This window comes from Marmota flaviventris, chromosome 3 (assembly GCF_047511675.1).
Source record: "Marmota flaviventris isolate mMarFla1 chromosome 3, mMarFla1.hap1, whole genome shotgun sequence".
Taxonomy (NCBI): domain Eukaryota; kingdom Metazoa; phylum Chordata; class Mammalia; order Rodentia; family Sciuridae; genus Marmota; species Marmota flaviventris.
In genome coordinates, this window is record NC_092500.1 from 43,906,894 (window position 1) to 43,913,429 (window position 6,536).

Sequence of the window (6,536 nt, forward strand, 5' to 3'; positions counted from 1 at the left end):
AGAGGGATAGAAGAAAACAACCAAAGATTAAAGGCAAAAGTGTACAGACACAAAATAAAATAAAATGCAAACTTCATAGTAAGGACTATCTTATCAAAGCACTTCCTTGGAAATTGTTTCCATATCTCACATTGGAGAGCAATCTGAAGTATTAATCATACATATAGCACAATCATTAGAAATCCATCCATGTAATTTGATACAAAAATAATTTTCATATCTAATGGTCATGTATTCTGTTGTAAACAAGGCACTTTGGCAAAACTTCCTGCATGATGATATTTCCTATTATTATAAATAAAAGAAGCAAACAAGATAAACAAATCAAATTATTTTATATTACAAAGACTATTGACTGGAGGAGAACATACATTTCACTATCCTGGGCAACATCTGCCCTTCACTCATTTATGTAGATAAGTTTTTTAGCCACTCCACATCAGAAATTTAAGAATATACATTGAAGACAAAATATAGAGGAAAAAAAAAAACATTTCATTGTTCATCAATTTATCGTTGCTAAAAATTAGCTTGCAAAAAAAAATTTAAGAAAGCAGCATGACATTATTTGAAAAAGAAAAACTGTGAGCTGGAGAGATTGCCAATTTCATACGTATTTACAACACACTGTAAAAATCCCAAGGATGTGTAGATTCTACTTTGGAGATTAAAAAAAGAAATATTAAATTTCATTTTCTGACATAGATTTACACAGTAGATTATGGTTAATGCAAGTGTTAAAAGAGATTTAAGGACTATTCTTTTTCCTGAGAATTCATTAGAGTTTTGTTTGTATTATATAGGTCCTGTGGTTTAGGGTTTTAGAGTTTGATTACATGTATAACCATTTGTTAGATTAATATATTGTTTATTGAAAGCCCATCCTCTTCCTGATGCACACACTAGTTGTCATAAATTTTCAATACGTGTTGATTGTCTGGATAACTCCCTATTGTGTTTTTCGTGGTCTATTTATCTATTCTTGTGCAGTGTGCTACATTGTCTTGATTACTGCAGCTCAATAATAAGTTTTTATAACCTGAGACAAAGGTTTATGGTCAACGCTGGCTACAAATACCATGGCCCTTTCTAAATGTCAATTTTCCCCCTAATATAACTCATTGATTTGTGAAGATATTTTTAGTTTATTTCTTTTAAATATTTAGTCCATAACTTTGGATGTCTTCAGAAGGACTGCTTTGAATTATCAAGTTGTTGTTATTTTCTTGGTTTCCTTAAGCATTTTGTAGGACCTCTTTAGAAATCTGATGGAGTCTGTAGATTCCTTTTTGCAATGATGCTCCCAACTGTGTAAATATGTTTGATTACAAAGAAAATAAATGATATAAAAAGGCAATTATAGATGGTCCTTGACTTCCTGATGGTTCATCTTATGATTTTTCCAATTTTACCATAGGGCAAAAGTATACACATTTTGCAGAAACCATGCTCAAATTTTGAATTTTGATCAAAATTCAGTATATCATTTCAGTAAAAAAACTAGGTACTCTGGAGTTCTGTGCCCATGGACTTCAGGTTGTGAATCCTGTTACACTTTGATTTGTATTTTCCTCCTATTGCTTTCAAGTCATTGGAAGATTCATGGCTTATTCATCTTCTTTCTTCTCTTTTTTTGACCGTTGTAATTATGTCTTTCAACAAATCACATCCTTGCTCTATGGCTGTGATCTAAGTTTAAATCTAAGTTATGTTCACTGTCTTGAAAACTGATGGGAAGATCTTATTGGGGTTATCATTTTATCAAGGGGTTTGCTGTGTGATAGAAAGTTATCTTCAGGTAGAGAAGACAGCCAACTCAAATTCAACTAAATAACAAATTCTTGTTATTTAGAAATGACTTCTGAGAACAAATTATCTTTCAGCTATGCTTTGTTTTCCTGTTCCAGAAGGCACTGCAATCTAAATTACAAGTCCTACAAAGTGAGAATATTGTGGCTGTAAATCTATTTTTATGAGAATTTCTAGAAGATATTAGGTTTTAAAGTGTTGCTAACGAGGTATCTCTCCAACTGTGAACAAAACAGGAGAAATAAGAATTAACAGAGCCTGCCTGGGTCTTAGAGCATTTAGTAGCTTTGTCTGTAGGTCAGGGGTCCTAGAAAGCACAATAAATACTCATCAGAAAAATGAAGAAATGAATGAATATCATCTACTCTAGCTTCCTTTTTCATCCTTGCATGGCCGTATCTGCTCCAAATTCATCAATTCTCTTTATTACTAAATCCAATGAATCCTGTCAGCAACACTCAACAAAATTCAACTCTCCTCTTTCGGTTTTTGTGAAAAAAGGTGTTTTTTAAATTTTTATTGCATGACACCACACAACTCTAATCTTTAATTTCGTCTTTCTTTTCTCCTTCTCTCTTTCCCCTCTGCTTCTGCTTCTCCATCTCACCTCCATCTGGATTTTTCAGAGTGCTTTTCTGAGTTAGTAACTATTCACATTCTAAATGCACCTTAGGGAACATATCTACTCTTATTCATATAAAGACTGTTTATTTGAAGATGTTTCCCCAATACATATCTCTATGTATGTCTACATATTAGGTTCTACTTCTCTGTTCCATGGAGATGAGTACATCTTTAATATATTCATTGTCTTTTCAAAAATTCTAAAATTATACTTAACTGAACTCAGTCTTTGATTCAGATCAATCTAGTGTTTATTATTGCAAGAACTAGTCCAAAACCTAGTGTACTATGTAAACCAAATACACTGTCCAAAAGATCAATTTGTATTCTTTTTTCTCATGCACCTCAAAGTCACTGAAACAACTCATCTTTGTCATATTGTGAACACTTATTGATTTCTTACCATATCCATAGGCATCAGTATGGTTCAAGCTTGGACTATAATTGTCCTTTGTATTTTCTGTTTTCCATTCTACTCTTTTCTTCTAATCCATTATCCATTTAGGGTCAGTAAATTTTTTAAAAATCAAACTTGATGTTCTCTTTAAAATCCTTTAATGGTTTCTTCTTGTTCTAAATTCTAACCATACCTACAACATCATGCAAAACCTACCATATGGCAAGGGTATTTGTGGACCTGGAAGTTCTATTTGGAATCTTACATTGTTTAAATGCAAAACTGTTTTTGCCCAAAGTGTTTCTCAATGACCAAGTGTTTCATTTATTTCACCAATCAGTCTAACTTGGTGACTTCATTAGATTCTTGGAGGTAATTGTTGATTCTTCACTTTAATTTACCCCACAATATACTCAATCACTAAGTTCTTTTAAATCCAAGGCATCTTTGTGTTTTTACTTTTCTGCCTTCCAATTATTATGACTTTTCACCTTGCCTCACCAGTGATATATCATTAAAATATTAATATCATCACATTACTTTTCTTTTAAAAAATTTTATAGGCCCTCTAACACCATATGCTGACAAATAAAGATCTTAATGTTGTTGGTAGGATCCTCAACACCTTGTCCTCTCCTGCTCCCTAGATAGTAATAATTCTTATGAATACAGTATTTCTCAATTTTGAGCATTTAACTTATTATTTCAAACTGTATTGCTTTGAAACTATTAATTTTGAGCATTTAACTTATTTCAAACTGTATTGCTTTGAAACTATTAATTCATTCACTTCTCCAATTTTTACTTTTTAAATTTCTGTGATAAAGTGGTCTAAATATAAGCAGTTGTTGGATGTCCCTAGTGTCTTCAAGAAGGATTATGTTAAATCTTTCAAAGAATAATGTACAAACCGCCTACATGCAAGTTAAGGTGACACTTTTTAAATGATACATTATATTCTTTTTTAAAAAATGAATTTAAAATGTTTTCAGTTTTTGGTGTCCTTTTTTATTTTCTTTTATGTAAATTGCATGAACAATACATTTGTACACTTTTCTGCTAGCATGCTTTTTCCATACTGAATTACTAAAACATTTTATATTTGTAAATTTACATTCTTTGTTATGCCTATTAAAGCATGTCCCAGTTGTTTTTCCATTTCTGTTTTTATTTTTGAGAAATTGATGTATAAGCAGTTTGAATAAACAAATTATTTAATCTTATAAATTATCATCTCTTTTACTTTGATCTCATATTACTCCCCAGAATAGATATCATTTATATTCAAAATATTATTGCTTAGCAATTTTATGGTTTCATAATATCTACTGAGGTGTCTTCTGTAGTAAGTTTCTTTTAATTGTAAGTCCATTGTTGGTTGGAAATTTCTGTTATTCTCTTTCCATTAATTTAAGCTGCATTTCAAAAATTGCAGTGTTTCTATTTTAGTGTTTTATATCTTTATTCCCTTGCAAATGAAGTTTTTGACATTCTGAATATTTGGTTTCAAGAATAAAATTATTAAGATTCTATTTTAATTTATTTCATTTCCCATATGTATAATTTCATACTATAGGTTGAATGTTCCCTGTTTCAAATGTTTGGGACCAGAAGTGTTTCAGATTTGGGATTTTCTTTTGGGGTAGGGGTTGAAATACTTTAATATACACAAATAGTTAGATAACATGGGGGTGTGACCCATGTTTGAACATTAAATTCATATATACCTCATATATACTTTGTGTATGTAGCCTGAGGTTCATTTTACAGTGTATTATTGGTGGGTCTGTGTTTTGACTGCTGTCACATGAAGTCAGGTATGGACTTTTTAATTTGTGACTTACTGCCTGGGTTGCTGAAGTTTTAGTCTTTGTAGTATTTCAGATCTTGAATTTCCAGATAAGTGATTCTCAACTTGTATCACTACATCAATTTTTTGCTCACAGTTTTGCTTTATGTTTTTATTGTACTATTTTAAAACAGTTACATGCTTAACGTTTATAGTTCATACATATGTGAGGATATTCTGACTTCATAATCCAAGGTTCTAGATTACTTATAAAATTCTTTGGATGCTAAACTTTTCCACTTGAAAACATTTTATTTTTCTTCATAACCTGTAGTCAATAAGATGTTTAAGGAGAAATCTGAAACTAACTGGTCTTTGAAACTCTCTCATTGGTCTGGAGAATATCAAGACTTTCTCTTTACCTCATAAGCATAAATCTGGTCACTTTAATGGAGTACATCCCAGCATTCCAGGTTTTTTTTTTTCCCTACAGCTATTAAATTTTCTCTTGTCATTTATTTGCATCAGTGTTTTCCTTCTGCATTTTAATAGAAATTCTCAAGCTTGTTTGGCCCATAATTGATTTGGGTTTCACAACATAAAATTTATTTTCTGTTTTATTCAATTCAAATTTTTATTCTTTCCTTTCATCTAGTAGTCTTGCCATACTTTATTTATTTTTAATCTCTTTGTGTTTCTTTACCTGTATGTAATTCTACTCTCTGCTTTCTTTTAATTTCTGTCTCTTCCTTTCCTTCAGTCTTTTTTATTTTCCTTAAAGATCTCAAAGTTTTCCTAAAAAATGTGTTGTGGATCACATATAAGTTATTTTTAAAGGCAAGTCTCTCACTTGAATTTTCTGCTACTCTCTTTCTATTAATTTTAATTGTATTTTCAATATCCTCATTTTATTTTTATTTTAGTTATTTTTCCTTTTTATTAAATTTGTGAATGAGATAAGACCTATGCACAATCTGTTTTATATCACCTTAATGTTAACATGAATACATATCTATTCACTCTTTATGACTCTTTCTTCTACCTGAAGCTGTACAATAAGTTGATATTCATAAATCCTAGTCATTTGTTAATCTTTGAACAAAAGATTTGTTAATCTTTTAACAAATTGGCATCTTTGCCCTTATTAGTTTCTGTGTATTGTGGCCTTATTCTTTTTATCCATAGTATTGATTTGGGGAGGTACTCCCATTGAAAGAATTTAGAGAAACCATAAAAATAAATGGGTTACAGAATTCTGGAAGCTCTAAATGCAGAATGTGGACAGTAGATTTTCACATATTATAAGCACTTTCTTCTTTTCTGATTTGTTTCAAGCCTAAATTCCTGAGTCATGAAGCAGACATACACAGAGGAGGCACCAGGGTAAATGCATCTCTCTTTAAAGAATAAAATATTAAAAATTATGTGTTTAATTTGGGATATGTTTATATTAGTCTAGCTCCATATTTTGTAATCAGATTAATATCTTCAGTATTTTTTTCTTTGTCCCTCCACCATGTGTTCTACTGTGTTCTACAGGGTATTAGAGATATTTTTATTGTTACTGTTGTTTGTTAAACTGTTTCCAGAGTTGGATGGGCCTATATTTTAACTGTTGTCTAAATACCATCAAAGCAGAGTCTATGCATTTTCCTCCCCAAAGCAATCTGGGTTAACAGTCAGAATATGGTATCCAGAGGATATATGACAAAAGACAGAAGCAGGCAAGTAGTTGGTATCCGGGACTTTCCAAGAGGGATATCAGAAAATCACTGATAGGCCAGTGGAGCATGGCAATGAACAATTTAGGAACTGTCACTGTTCAGAGCTTCACAGAGGTAAGCTTAAAAAAAATGCACAAAGTATCAGGTGGCAGACATTACAGGACTAATTGCAGTCTCTGAAATGGAGAGAATG